The 15,664-nt window shown below is 53.9% G+C and overlaps 1 protein-coding gene across 1 annotated transcript in view; it reads left to right on the top strand.

Moving 5' to 3' along the window:
* LOC306756480 (atrial natriuretic peptide receptor 1-like) overlaps positions 1-15,664 on the top strand; it is an 83,320-nt gene that overhangs the window by 58,370 nt on the left and 9,286 nt on the right. The gene's annotated exons all lie outside the window — the stretch shown is intronic.

Genomic DNA, 15,664 nt, shown 5'->3' with positions numbered 1-15,664 from the left:
TAAGTGTGGGTGGGTGGAAAAGTGTGGGTGGATTGATAAGTGTGGGTGGATGGATTAGTGTGGGTGGATGGGTGGATAAGTGTGGGTGGATGGATTAGTGTGGGTGGATGGGTGGATAAGTGTGGGTGGATTGATAAGTGTGGGTGGATGGATTAGTGTGGGTGGATGGATTAGTGTGGGTGGATGGGTGGATAAGTGTGGGTGGATGGATTAGTGTGGGTGGATGGGTGGATAAGTGTGGGTGGATGGATAAGTGTGGGTGGGTGGATGGATAAGTGTGGGTGGATGGATGGATAAGTGTGGGTGGATGGGTGGATAAGTGTGGGTGGATGGATGGATAAGTGTGGGTGGATGGGTGGATAAGTGTGGGTGGATGGATTAGTGTGGGTGGATGGATAAGTGTGGGTGGGTGGATGGATAAGTGTGGGTGGATGGGTGGATAAGTGTGGGTGGATGGGTGGATAAGTGTGGGTGGATGGATGGATAAGTGTGGGTGGATGGGTGGATAAGTGTGGGTGGATGGATGGATAAGTGTGGGTGGATGGATGGATAAGTGTGGGTGGATAAGTGTGGGTGGATGGGTGGATAAGTGTGGGTGGGTGGATGGATAAGTGTGGGTGGGTGGATGGATAAGTGTGGGTGGGTGGATGGATAAGTGTGGGTGGGTGGATGGATAAGTGTGGGTGGGTGGATGGATAAGTGTGGGTGGGTGGATGGATAAGTGTGGGTGGGTGGGTGGATAAGTGTGGGTGGGTGGGTGGATAAGTGTGGGTGGATGGGTGGATAAGTGTGGGTGGGTGGGTGGATAAGTGTGGGTGGGTGGATGGATAAGTGTGGGTGGGTGGATGGATAAGTGTGGGTGGGTGGATGGATAAGTGTGGGTGGGTGGATGGATAAGTGTGGGTGGATGGATGGATAAGTGTGGGTGGATGGATGGATGGATAAGTGTGGGTGGATGGATGGATGGATAAGTGTGGGTGGGTGGATGGATAAGTGTGGGTGGGTGGATGGATAAGTGTGGGTGGGTGGATGGATAAGTGTGGGTGGGTGGATGGATGGATAAGTGTGGGTGGGTGGATGGATTAGTGTGGGTGGGTGGATGGATAAGTGTGGGTGGATGGATAAGTGTGGGTGGATGGATAAGTGTGGGTGGGTGGATGGATAAGTGTGGGTGGGTGGATGGATGGATAAGTGTGGGTGGGTGGATGGATTAGTGTGGGTGGGTGGATGGATAAGTGTGGGTGGGTGGATGGATTAGTGTGGGTGGATGGGTGGATGGATAAGTGTGGGTGGGTGGATGGATAAGTGTGGGTGGGTGGATGGATAAGTGTGGGTGGGTGGGTGGATGGATAAGTGTGGGTGGGTGGATGGATAAGTGTGGGTGGGTGGATGGATAAGTGTGTGTGGGTGGGTGGATGGATAAGTGTGGGTGGGTGGATGGATAAGTGTGGGTGGGTGGAAAAGTGTGGGTGGATTGATAAGTGTGGGTGGATTGATAAGTGTGGGTGGATGGATTAGTGTGGGTGGGTGGAAAAGTGTGGGTGGATGGATAAGTGTGGGTGGATGGATTAGTGTGGGTGGATGGGTGGATAAGTGTGGGTGGATGGATAAGTGTGGGTGGGTGGATGGATTAGTGTGGGTGGATGGGTGGATAAGTGTGGGTGGGTGGAAAAGTGTGGGTGGATGGGTGGATAAGTGTGGGTGGATGGGTGGATAAGTGTGGGTGGGTGGATGGATAAGTGTGGGTGGGTGGAAAAGTGTGGGTGGATGGGTGGATAAGTGTGGGTGGGTGGATGGATTAGTGTGGGTGGATGGGTGGATAAGTGTGGGTGGGTGGGTGGATAAGTGTGGGTGGATGGATAAGTGTGGATGGATGGATAAGTGTGGGTGGGTGGATGGATAAGTGTGGGTGGGTGGAAAAGTGTGGGTGGATGGATTAGTGTGGGTGGATGGGTGGATAAGTGTGGGTGGGTGGATGGATAAGTGTGGGTGGGTGGGTGGATGGATAAGTGTGGGTGGGTGGATGGATAAGTGTGGGTGGATGGATGGATAAGTGTGGGTGGATGGATAAGTGTGGGTGGATGGATGGATAAGTGTGGGTGGGTGGATGGATAAGTGTGGGTGGGTGGATGGATGGATAAGTGTGGGTGGGTGGATGGATAAGTGTGGGTGGATGGATGGATAAGTGTGGGTGGGTGGGTGGATAAGTGTGGGTGGATGGATGGATAAGTGTGGGTGGATGGATGGATAAGTGTGGGTGGATGGGTGGATAAGTGTGGGTGGATGGATGGATAAGTGTGGGTGGATGGATAAGTGTGGGTGGGTGGATGGATGGATAAGTGTGGGTGGGTGGATGGATGGATAAGTGTGGGTGGGTGGATGGATGGATAAGTGTGGGTGGATGGATGGATAAGTGTGGGTGGGTGGATGGATAAGTGTGGGTGGGTGGATGGATAAGTGTGGGTGGATGGATGGATAAGTGTGGGTGGATGGGTGGATAAGTGTGGGTGGATGGATGGATAAGTGTGGGTGGGTGGATGGATAAGTGTGGGTGGATGGATGGATAAGTGTGGGTGGGTGGATGGATAAGTGTGGGTGGATGGATGGATAAGTGTGGGTGGATGGATAAGTGTGGGTGGATGGGTGGATAAGTGTGGGTGGATGGATGGATAAGTGTGGGTGGGTGGATGGATAAGTGTGGGTGGATGGATGGATAAGTGTGGGTGGGTGGATGGATAAGTGTGGGTGGGTGGATGGATAAGTGTGGGTGGGTGGATAGATAAGTGTCGGTGGGTGGATGGATAAGTGTCGGTGGGTGGATGGATAAGTGTGGGTGGGTGGATGGATGGATAAGTGTGGGTGGGTGGATGGATGGATAAGTGTGGGTGGGTGGATGGATTAGTGTGGGTGGGTGGATGGATAAGTGTGGGTGGGTGGATGGATAAGTGTGGGTGGATGGATGGATAAGTGTGGGTGGGTGGATGGATGGATAAGGGTGGGTGGGTGGATGGATAAGTGTGTGTGGGTGGGTGGATGGATAAGTGTGGGTGGGTGGATGGATGGATAAGTGTGGGTGGGTGGATGGATGGATAAGTGTGGGTGGGTGGATGGATTAGTGTGGGTGGGTGGATGGATAAGTGTGGGTGGGTGGATGGATAAGTGTGGGTGGATGGATGGATAAGTGTGGGTGGGTGGATGGATGGATAAGGGTGGGTGGGTGGGTGGATAAGTGTGGGTGGGTGGATGGATGGATAAGGGTGGGTGGGTGGATAGATAAGTGTGGGTGGGTGGATGGATAAGTGTGGGTGGATGGATGGATAAGTGTGGGTGGGTGGATGGATGGATAAGGGTGGGTGGGTGGATGGATAAGTGTGTGTGGGTGGGTGGATGGATAAGTGTGGGTGGGTGGATGGATAAGTGTGGGTGGGTGGAAAAGTGTGGGTGGATTGATAAGTGTGGGTGGATTGATAAGTGTGGGTGGATGGATTAGTGTGGGTGGGTGGATGGATAAGTGTGGGTGGGTGGAAAAGTGTGGGTGGATGGATAAGTGTGGGTGGATGGATTAGTGTGGGTGGATGGATAAGTGTGGGTGGGTGGATGGATTAGTGTGGGTGGATGGGTGGATAAGTGTGGGTGGATGGGTGGATAAGTGTGGGTGGGTGGAAAAGTGTGGGTGGATGGGTGGATAAGTGTGGGTGGGTGGATGGATAAGTGTGGGTGGATGGATGGATAAGTGTGGGTGGGTGGAAAAGTGTGGGTGGATGGGTGGAAAAGTGTGGGTGGATGGGTGGATAAGTGTGGGTGGGTGGATGGATAAGTGTGGGTGGGTGGAAAAGTGTGGGTGGATGGGTGGATAAGTGTGGGTGGGTGGATGGATTAGTGTGGGTGGATGGGTGGATAAGTGTGGGTGGGTGGGTGGATAAGTGTGGGTGGATGGATAAGTGTGGATGGATGGATAAGTGTGGGTGGGTGGATGGATAAGTGTGGGTGGGTGGAAAAGTGTGGGTGGATGGATTAGTGTGGGTGGATGGGTGGATAAGTGTGGGTGGGTGGATGGATAAGTGTGGGTGGGTGGGTGGATGGATAAGTGTGGGTGGATGGATGGATAAGTGTGGGTGGGTGGATGGATGGATAAGTGTGGGTGGGTGGATGGATAAGTGTGGGTGGGTGGATGGATGGATAAGTGTGGGTGGGTGGATGGATAAGTGTGGGTGGATGGATGGATAAGTGTGGGTGGATGGATGGATAAGTGTGGGTGGATGGGTGGATAAGTGTGGGTGGATGGATGGATAAGTGTGGGTGGGTGGATGGATAAGTGTGGGTGGATGGATGGATAAGTGTGGGTGGGTGGATGGATGGATAAGTGTGGGTGGGTGGAAAAGTGTGGGTGGATGGATTAGTGTGGGTGGATGGGTGGATAAGTGTGGGTGGGTGGATGGATAAGTGTGGGTGGGTGGGTGGATGGATAAGTGTGGGTGGATGGATGGATAAGTGTGGGTGGGTGGATGGATGGATAAGTGTGGGTGGGTGGATGGATAAGTGTGGGTGGGTGGATGGATGGATAAGTGTGGGTGGATGGATGGATAAGTGTGGGTGGATGGATGGATAAGTGTGGGTGGATGGGTGGATAAGTGTGGGTGGATGGATGGATAAGTGTGGGTGGATGGATGGATAAGTGTGGGTGGATGGGTGGATAAGTGTGGGTGGATGGATGGATAAGTGTGGGTGGATGGATAAGTGTGGGTGGGTGGATGGATGGATAAGTGTGGGTGGATGGATGGATAAGTGTGGGTGGATGGGTGGATAAGTGTGGGTGGATGGATGGATAAGTGTGGGTGGGTGGATGGATAAGTGTGGGTGGATGGATGGATAAGTGTGGGTGGATGGGTGGATAAGTGTGGGTGGATGGATGGATAAGTGTGGGTGGGTGGATGGATAAGTGTGGGTGGATGGATGGATAAGTGTGGGTGGGTGGATGGATGGATAAGTGTGGGTGGGTGGATGGATAAGTGTGGGTGGATGGATGGATAAGTGTGGGTGGATGGATAAGTGTGGGTGGATGGGTGGATAAGTGTGGGTGGATGGATGGATAAGTGTGGGTGGATGGATGGATAAGGTGTGGGTGGGTGGATGGATAGAGTGTGGGTGGATGGATGGATAAGTGTGGGTGGGTGGGTGGATGGATAAGTGTGGGTGGGTGGATGGATAAGTGTGGGTGGGTGGATGGATAAGTGTGGGTGGGTGGATGGATAAGTGTGGGTGGGTGGATAGATAAGTGTCGGGTGGGTGGATGGATAAGTGTGGGTGGGTGGGTGGATGGATAAGTGTGGGTGGGTGGATGGATAAGTGTGGGTGGGTGGGTGGATAGTGTGGGTGGGTGGGTGGATAAGTGTGGGTGGATGGGTGGATAAGTGTGGGTGGATGGATGGATAAGTGTGGGTGGGTGGGTGGATAAGTGTGGGTGGGTGGATGGATAAGGGTGGGTGGGTGGATGGATAAGGGTGGGTGGGTGGGTGGATGGATAAGGGTGGGTGGGTGGGTGGATGGATAAGGGTGGGTGGATGGATGGATAAGTGTGGGTGGATGGATGGATAAGTGTGGGTGGATGGGTGGATAAGTGTGGGTGGATGGGTGGATAAGTGTGGGTGGATGGGTGGATAAGTGTGGGTGGGTGGATGGATAAGTGTGGGTGGGTGGGTGGATAAGTGTGGGTGGGTGGGTGGATAAGTGTGGGTGGGTGGATGGATAAGTGTGGGTGGGTGGATGGATAAGTGTGGGTGGATGGGTGGATAAGTGTGGGTGGATGGGTGGATAAGTGTGGGTGGGTGGATGGATAAGTGTGGGTGGGTGGAAAAGTGTGGGTGGATTGATAAGTGTGGGTGGATGGATTAGTGTGGGTGGATGGGTGGATAAGTGTGGGTGGATGGATTAGTGTGGGTGGATGGGTGGATAAGTGTGGGTGGATTGATAAGTGTGGGTGGATGGATTAGTGTGGGTGGATGGATTAGTGTGGGTGGATGGGTGGATAAGTGTGGGTGGATGGATTAGTGTGGGTGGATGGGTGGATAAGTGTGGGTGGATGGATAAGTGTGGGTGGGTGGATTAGTGTGGGTGGATGGGTGGATAAGTGTGGGTGGATGGATAAGTGTGGGTGGGTGGATGGATAAGTGTGGGTGGATGGATGGATAAGTGTGGGTGGATGGGTGGATAAGTGTGGGTGGATGGATGGATAAGTGTGGGTGGATGGGTGGATAAGTGTGGGTGGATGGATTAGTGTGGGTGGATGGATAAGTGTGGGTGGGTGGATGGATAAGTGTGGGTGGATGGGTGGATAAGTGTGGGTGGATGGGTGGATAAGTGTGGGTGGATGGATGGATAAGTGTGGGTGGATGGGTGGATAAGTGTGGGTGGATGGATGGATAAGTGTGGGTGGATGGATGGATAAGTGTGGGTGGATAAGTGTGGGTGGATGGGTGGATAAGTGTGGGTGGATGGATGGATAAGTGTGGGTGGATGGATGGATAAGTGTGGGTGGATGGGTGGATAAGTGTGGGTGGATGGATGGATAAGTGTGGGTGGATGGGTGGATAAGTGTGGGTGGGTGGATGGATAAGTGTGGGTGGATGGGTGGATAAGTGTGGGTGGGTGGGTGGATTAGTGTGGGTGGATGGGTGGATAAGTGTGGGTGGGTGGGTGGATAAGTGTGGGTGGGTGGATGGATAAGTGTGGGTGGATGGGTGGATAAGTGTGGGTGGATAAGTGTGGGTGGATGGGTGGATAAGTGTGGGTGGATGGGTGGATAAGTGTGGGTGGGTGGGTGGATAAGTGTGGGTGGGTGGATGGATAAGTGTGGGTGGGTGGGTGGATGGATAAGTGTGGGTGGGTGGATGGATAAGTGTGGATGGATGGATAAGTGTGGGTGGGTGGATGGATAAGTGTGGGTGGGTGGATGGAAAAGTGTGGGTGGGTGGATGGAAAAGTGTGGGTGGGTGGAAAAGTGTGGGTGGGTGGATGGATAAGTGTGGGTGGGTGGATGGATAAGTGTGGGTGGATGGATGGATAAGTGTGGGTGGGTGGATGGATAAGTGTGGATGGATGGATAAGTGTGGGTGGGTGGATGGATAAGTGTGGGTGGATGGATAAGTGTGGGTGGGTGGATGGATAAGTGTGGGTGGGTGGATGGATAAGTGTGGGTGGATGGATGGATAAGTGTGGGTGGGTGGATGGATAAGTGTGGGTGGATGGATAAGTGTGGGTGGATGGATGGATAAGTGTGGGTGGGTGGATGGATGGATAAGTGTGGGTGGATGGATAAGTGTGGGTGGGTGGATGGATAAGTGTGGGTGGGTGGATGGATAAGTGTGGGTGGGTGGATGGATAAGTGTGGGTGGGTGGATGGATAAGTGTGGGTGGATGGGTGGATAAGTGTGGGTGGATGGGTGGATAAGTGTGGGTGGGTGGGTGGATAAGTGTGGGTGGATGGATAAGTGTGGGTGGGTGGATGGATAAGTGTGGGTGGGTGGATGGATAAGTGTGGGTGGATGGATAAGTGTGGGTGGGTGGATGGATAAGTGTGGGTGGGTGGATGGATAAGTGTGGGTGGGTGGATGGATAAGTGTGGGTGGGTGGATGGATAAGTGTGGGTGGATGGGTGGATAAGTGTGGGTGGATGGGTGGATAAGTGTGGGTGGGTGGATGGATAAGTGTGGGTGGATGGATGGATAAGTGTGGGTGGGTGGATGGATAAGTGTGGATGGATGGATAAGTGTGGGTGGGTGGATGGATAAGTGTGGGTGGATGGATAAGTGTGGGTGGGTGGATGGATAAGTGTGGGTGGGTGGATGGATAAGTGTGGGTGGATGGATGGATAAGTGTGGGTGGGTGGATGGATAAGTGTGGGTGGATGGATAAGTGTGGGTGGATGGATGGATAAGTGTGGGTGGGTGGATGGATGGATAAGTGTGGGTGGATGGATAAGTGTGGGTGGGTGGATGGATAAGTGTGGGTGGGTGGATGGATAAGTGTGGGTGGGTGGATGGATAAGTGTGGGTGGGTGGATGGATGGATAAGTGTGGGTGGGTGGGTGGATGGATAAGTGTGGGTGGGTGGGTGGATGGATAAGTGTGGGTGGGTGGATGGATAAGTGTGGGTGGGTGGATGGATAAGTGTGGGTGGGTGGATGGATGGATAAGTGTGGGTGGGTGGGTGGATAAGTGTGGGTGGATGGGTGGATAAGTGTGGGTGGATGGATGGATGGATAAGTGTGGGTGGGTGGGTGGATGGATAAGTGTGGGTGGGTGGGTGGATGGATAAGTGTGGGTGGGTGGATGGATAAGTGTGGGTGGGTGGATGGATAAGTGTGGGTGGGTGGATGGATGGATAAGTGTGGGTGGGTGGGTGGATAAGTGTGGGTGGATGGGTGGATAAGTGTGGGTGGGTGGATGGATAAGTGTGGGTGGGTGGGTGGATTAGTGTGGGTGGATGGGTGGATAAGTGTGGGTGGGTGGATGGATAAGTGTGGGTGGGTGGGTGGATAAGTGTGGGTGGGTGGGTGGATAAGTGTGGGTGGGTGGATGGATAAGTGTGGGTGGGTGGATGGATAAGTGTGGGTGGATGGGTGGATAAGTGTGGGTGGGTGGATGGATAAGTGTGGGTGGATGGATGGATAAGTGTGGGTGGATGGATGGATAAGTGTGGGTGGGTGGATGGATAAGTGTGGGTGGATGGATGGATAAGTGTGGGTGGATGGATGGATAAGTGTGGGTGGGTGGATGGATAAGTGTGGGTGGGTGGATGGATAAGTGTGGGTGGGTGGATGGATAAGTGTGGGTGGGTGGATGGATAAGTGTGGGTGGGTGGATGGATAAGTGTGGGTGGGTGGATAGATAAGTGTGGGTGGGTGGATGGATAAGTGTCGGTGGGTGGATGGATAAGTGTGGGTGGGTGGATGGATAAGTGTGGGTGGGTGGATGGATAAGTGTGGGTGGGTGGATGGATAAGTGTGGGTGGGTGGATGGATAAGTGTGGGTGGGTGGATGGATAAGTGTGGGTGGGTGGATGGATAAGTGTGGGTGGGTGGATGGATAAGTGTGGGTGGGTGGGTGGATGGATAAGTGTCGGTGGGTGGATGGATAAGTGTGGGTGGGTGGGTGGATGGATAAGTGTGGGTGGATGGATAAGTGTGGGTGGGTGGGTGGATGGATAAGTGTGGGTGGATGGATGGATAAGTGTGGGTGGGTGGATGGATAAGGGTGGGTGGGTGGATGGATAAGTGTGGGTGGGTGGGTGGATTAGTGTGGGTGGATGGGTGGATAAGTGTGGGTGGGTGGATGGATAAGTGTGGGTGGGTGGATGGATAAGTGTGGGTGGGTGGATGGATAAGGGTGGGTGGATGGATAAGGGTGGGTGGGTGGGTGGATGGATAAGGGTGGGTGGGTGGATTAGTGTGGGTGGATGGGTGGATAAGTGTGGGTGGATGGGTGGATAAGTGTGGGTGGGTGGATGGATAAGTGTGGGTGGGTGGATGGATAAGTGTGGGTGGGTGGATGGATAAGGGTGGGTGGATGGATAAGGGTGGGTGGGTGGGTGGATGGATAAGGGTGGGTGGGTGGATGGGTGGATAAGTGTGGGTGGATGGGTGGATAAGTGTGGGTGGATGGATGGATAAGTGTGGGTGGATGGATGGATAAGTGTGGGTGGGTGGATGGATAAGTGTGGGTGGATGGATAAGTGTGGGTGGATGGATGGATAAGTGTGGGTGGATGGGTGGATAAGTGTGGGTGGATGGGTGGATAAGTGTGGGTGGATGGATGGATAAGTGTGGGTGGATGGATGGATAAGTGTGGGTGGGTGGATGGATAAGTGTGGGTGGATGGATAAGTGTGGGTGGATGGATGGATAAGTGTGGGTGGGTGGATGGATGGATAAGTGTGGGTGGATGGATAAGTGTGGGTGGGTGGATGGATAAGTGTGGGTGGGTGGATGGATAAGTGTGGGTGGGTGGATGGATAAGTGTGGGTGGATGGGTGGATAAGTGTGGGTGGGTGGGTGGATAAGTGTGGGTGGATGGGTGGATAAGTGTGGGTGGATGGGTGGATAAGTGTGGGTGGATGGATAAGTGTGGGTGGGTGGATGGATAAGTGTGGGTGGGTGGATGGATAAGTGTGGGTGGATGGATGGATAAGTGTGGGTGGGTGGATGGATGGATAAGTGTGGGTGGGTGGGTGGATGGATAAGTGTGGGTGGGTGGGTGGATGGATAAGTGTGGGTGGGTGGATGGATAAGTGTGGGTGGGTGGGTGGATGGATAAGTGTGGGTGGGTGGGTGGATGGATAAGTGTGGGTGGGTGGATGGATAAGTGTGGGTGGGTGGATGGATAAGTGTGGGTGGGTGGATGGATGGATAAGTGTGGGTGGGTGGGTGGATAAGTGTGGGTGGATGGGTGGATAAGTGTGGGTGGGTGGATGGATAAGTGTGGGTGGGTGGGTGGATTAGTGTGGGTGGATGGGTGGATAAGTGTGGGTGGGTGGATGGATAAGTGTGGGTGGGTGGGTGGATAAGTGTGGGTGGGTGGGTGGATAAGTGTGGGTGGGTGGATGGATAAGTGTGGGTGGATGGGTGGATAAGTGTGGGTGGGTGGATGGATAAGTGTGGGTGGATGGATGGATAAGTGTGGGTGGGTGGATGGATAAGTGTGGGTGGATGGATGGATAAGTGTGGGTGGATGGATGGATAAGTGTGGGTGGGTGGATGGATAAGTGTGGGTGGGTGGATGGATAAGTGTGGGTGGGTGGATGGATAAGTGTGGGTGGGTGGATGGATAAGTGTGGGTGGGTGGATGGATAAGTGTGGGTGGGTGGATGGATAAGTGTGGGTGGGTGGATGGATAAGTGTGGGTGGGTGGATGGATAAGTGTGGGTGGGTGGATGGATAAGTGTGGGTGGGTGGATGGATAAGTGTGGGTGGGTGGATGGATAAGTGTGGGTGGGTGGGTGGATGGATAAGTGTCGGTGGGTGGATGGATAAGTGTGGGTGGGTGGGTGGATGGATAAGTGTGGGTGGATGGATAAGTGTGGGTGGGTGGGTGGATGGATAAGTGTGGGTGGATGGATGGATAAGTGTGGGTGGGTGGATGGATAAGGGTGGGTGGGTGGATGGATAAGTGTGGGTGGGTGGGTGGATTAGTGTGGGTGGATGGGTGGATAAGTGTGGGTGGATGGGTGGATAAGTGTGGGTGGGTGGATGGATAAGTGTGGGTGGGTGGATGGATAAGTGTGGGTGGGTGGATGGATAAGGGTGGGTGGATGGATAAGGGTGGGTGGGTGGGTGGATGGATAAGGGTGGGTGGGTGGATTAGTGTGGGTGGATGGGTGGATAAGTGTGGGTGGATGGGTGGATAAGTGTGGGTGGGTGGATGGATAAGTGTGGGTGGGTGGATGGATAAGTGTGGGTGGGTGGATGGGTGGATAAGTGTGGGTGGATGGGTGGATAAGTGTGGGTGGATGGGTGGATAAGTGTGGGTGGATGGATGGATAAGTGTGGGTGGATGGATGGATAAGTGTGGGTGGGTGGATGGATAAGTGTGGGTGGATGGATAAGTGTGGGTGGATGGATGGATAAGTGTGGGTGGGTGGATGGATAAGGGTGGGTGGATGGATAAGGGTGGGTGGGTGGGTGGATGGATAAGGGTGGGTGGGTGGATGGGTGGATAAGTGTGGGTGGATGGGTGGATAAGTGTGGGTGGATGGGTGGATAAGTGTGGGTGGATGGATGGATAAGTGTGGGTGGATGGATGGATAAGTGTGGGTGGGTGGATGGATAAGTGTGGGTGGATGGATAAGTGTGGGTGGATGGATGGATAAGTGTGGGTGGGTGGATGGATGGATAAGTGTGGGTGGATGGATAAGTGTGGGTGGGTGGATGGATAAGTGTGGGTGGGTGGATGGATAAGTGTGGGTGGGTGGATGGATAAGTGTGGGTGGGTGGATGGATAAGTGTGGGTGGATGGGTGGATAAGTGTGGGTGGGTGGGTGGATAAGTGTGGGTGGATGGGTGGATAAGTGTGGGTGGATGGGTGGATAAGTGTGGGTGGATGGATAAGTGTGGGTGGGTGGATGGATAAGTGTGGGTGGGTGGATGGATAAGTGTGGGTGGATGGATGGATAAGTGTGGGTGGATGGATGGATGGATAAGTGTGGGTGGGTGGGTGGATGGATAAGTGTGGGTGGGTGGGTGGATGGATAAGTGTGGGTGGGTGGATGGATAAGTGTGGGTGGGTGGATGGATAAGTGTGGGTGGGTGGATGGATGGATAAGTGTGGGTGGGTGGGTGGATAAGTGTGGGTGGATGGGTGGATAAGTGTGGGTGGGTGGATGGATAAGTGTGGGTGGGTGGGTGGATTAGTGTGGGTGGATGGGTGGATAAGTGTGGGTGGATGGATGGATAAGTGTGGGTGGGTGGGTGGATAAGTGTGGGTGGGTGGGTGGATAAGTGTGGGTGGGTGGATGGATAAGTGTGGGTGGGTGGATGGATAAGTGTGGGTGGATGGGTGGATAAGTGTGGGTGGGTGGATGGATAAGTGTGGGTGGATGGATGGATAAGTGTGGGTGGGTGGATGGATAAGTGTGGGTGGATGGATGGATAAGTGTGGGTGGGTGGATGGATAAGTGTGGGTGGGTGGATGGATAAGTGTGGGTGGGTGGATGGATAAGTGTGGGTGGGTGGATGGATAAGTGTGGGTGGGTGGATGGATAAGTGTGGGTGGGTGGATGGATAAGTGTGGGTGGGTGGATGGATAAGTGTGGGTGGGTGGATGGATAAGTGTGGGTGGGTGGATGGATAAGTGTGGGTGGGTGGATGGATAAGTGTGGGTGGGTGGATGGATAAGTGTGGGTGGGTGGATGGATAAGTGTCGGTGGATGGATGGATAAGTGTCGGTGGGTGGATGGATAAGTGTGGGTGGGTGGGTGGATGGATAAGTGTGGGTGGATGGATAAGTGTCGGTGGGTGGATGGATAAGTGTGGGTGGGTGGGTGGATGGATAAGTGTGGGTGGATGGATAAGTGTGGGTGGGTGGGTGGATGGATAAGTGTGGGTGGATGGATGGATAAGTGTGGGTGGGTGGATGGATAAGGGTGGGTGGGTGGATGGATAAGTGTGGGTGGGTGGGTGGATTAGTGTGGGTGGATGGGTGGATAAGTGTGGGTGGGTGGATAAGTGTGGGTGGGTGGATGGATAAGTGTGGGTGGGTGGATGGATAAGGGTGGGTGGATGGATAAGGGTGGGTGGGTGGGTGGATGGATAAGGGTGGGTGGGTGGATGGGTGGATAAGTGTGGGTGGATGGGTGGATAAGTGTGGGTGGATGGGTGGATAAGTGTGGGTGGATGGGTGGATAAGTGTGGGTGGATGGGTGGATAAGTGTGGGTGGGTGGATGGATAAGTGTGGGTGGATGGGTGGATAAGTGTGGGTGGATGGATGGATAAGTGTGGGTGGATGGGTGGATAAGTGTGGGTGGATGGGTGGATAAGTGTGGGTGGGTGGATGGATAAGTGTGGGTGGGTGGATGGATAAGTGTGGGTGGATGGGTGGATAAGTGTGGGTGGGTGGATGGATAAGTGTGGATGGATGGATAAGTGTGGGTGGGTGGATGGATAAGTGTGGGTGGGTGGATGGATAAGTGTGGGTGGGTGGGTGGATAAGTGTGGGTGGATGGGTGGATAAGTGTGGGTGGGTGGATGGATAAGTGTGGGTGGGTGGATGGATAAGTGTGGGTGGGTGGATGGATAAGTGTGGGTGGATGGGTGGATAAGTGTGGGTGGATGGGTGGATAAGTGTGGGTGGGTGGATGGATAAGTGTGGGTGGGTGGATGGATAAGTGTGGGTGGGTGGATGGATAAGTGTGGGTGGATGGGTGGATAAGTGTGGGTGGGTGGATGGATAAGTGTGGGTGGATGGGTGGATAAGTGTGGGTGGGTGGGTGGATAAGTGTGGGTGGGTGGATGGATAAGTGTGGGTGGGTGGATGGATAAGTGTGGGTGGGTGGGTGGATAAGTGTGGGTGGATGGGTGGATAAGTGTGGGTGGATGGGTGGATAAGTGTGGGTGGATGGGTGGATAAGTGTGGGTGGATGGGTGGATAAGTGTGGGTGGATGGGTGGATAAGTGTGGGTGGATGGATGGATAAGTGTGGGTGGATGGATAAGTGTGGGTTGGTGGATAAGTGTGGGTGGATGGATTAGTGTGGGTGGATGGGTGGATAAGTGTGGGTGGATGGGTGGATAAGTGTGGGTGGATGGATGGATAAGTGTGGGTGGGTGGATGGATAAGTGTGGGTGGGTGGATAAGTGTGGGTGGATGGATTAGTGTGGGTGGATGGGTGGATAAGTGTGGGTGGATGGGTGGATAAGTGTGGGTGGATGGATGGATAAGTGTGGGTGGATGGGTGGATAAGTGTGGGTGGATGGATGGATAAGTGTGGGTGGATGGATAAGTGTGGGTGGGTGGATAAGTGTGGGTGGATGGATTAGTGTGGGTGGATGGGTGGATAAGTGTGGGTGGATGGGTGGATAAGTGTGGGTGGATGGATGGATAAGTGTGGGTGGGTGGATGGATAAGTGTGGGTGGGTGGATAAGTGTGGGTGGATGGATTAGTGTGGGTGGATGGGTGGATAAGTGTGGGTGGATGGGTGGATAAGTGTGGGTGGATGGATGGATAAGTGTGGGTGGATGGGTGGATAAGTGTGGGTGGATGGATGGATAAGTGTGGGTGGATGGATAAGTGTGGGTTGGTGGATGGATAAGTGTGGGTGGGTGGATGGATAAGTGTGGGTGGGTGGATGGATAAGTGTGGGTGGATGGATAAGTGTGGGTGGATGGGTGGATAAGTGTGGGTGGGTGGATGGATAAGTGTGGGTGGGTGGATGGATAAGTGTGGGTGGATGGATAAGTGTGGGTGGGTGGATGGATAAGTGTGGGTGGGTGGATGGATAAGTGTGGGTGGGTGGATGGATAAGTGTGGGTGGATGGATAAGTGTGGGTGGGTGGATGGATAAGTGTGGGTGGGTGGATGGATAAGTGTGGGTGGGTGGATGGATAAGTGTGGGTGGATGGATAAGTGTGGGTGGGTGGATGGATTAGTGTGGGTGGATGGGTGGATAAGTGTGGGTGGATGGATAAGTGTGGGTGGATGGATAAGTGTGGGTGGGTGGATGGATAAGTGTGGGTGGATGGATGGATAAGTGTGGGTGGGTGGAAAAGTGTGGGTGGATGGATAAGTGTGGGTGGGTGGATGGATAAGTGTGGGTGGATGGATGGATAAGTGTGGGTGGGTGGATGGATAAGTGTGGGTGGGTGGATAAGTGTGGGTGGGTGGATAAGTGTGGGTGGGTGGATGGATAAGTGTGGGTGGGTGGATGGATAAGTGTGGGTGGGTGGATGGATAAGTGTGGGTGGATGGATTAGTGTGGGTGGATGGGTGGATAAGTGTGGGTGGATGGATAAGTGTGGGTGGGTGGATGGATAAGTGTGGGTGGGTGGATGGATAAGTGTGGGTGGGTGGATGGATAAGTGTGGGTGGGTGGATGGATAAGTGTGGGTGGATGGATAAGTGTGGGTGGGTGGATGGATAAGTGTGGGTGGGTGGATGGATAAGTGTGGGTGGGTGGA

Source organism: Telmatherina bonti, assembly GCF_933228915.1.
Source record: "Telmatherina bonti genome assembly, chromosome: 5".
Lineage (NCBI taxonomy): Eukaryota > Metazoa > Chordata > Actinopteri > Atheriniformes > Telmatherinidae > Telmatherina > Telmatherina bonti.
This window is presented reverse-complemented; position numbering and strand designations above follow the sequence as displayed.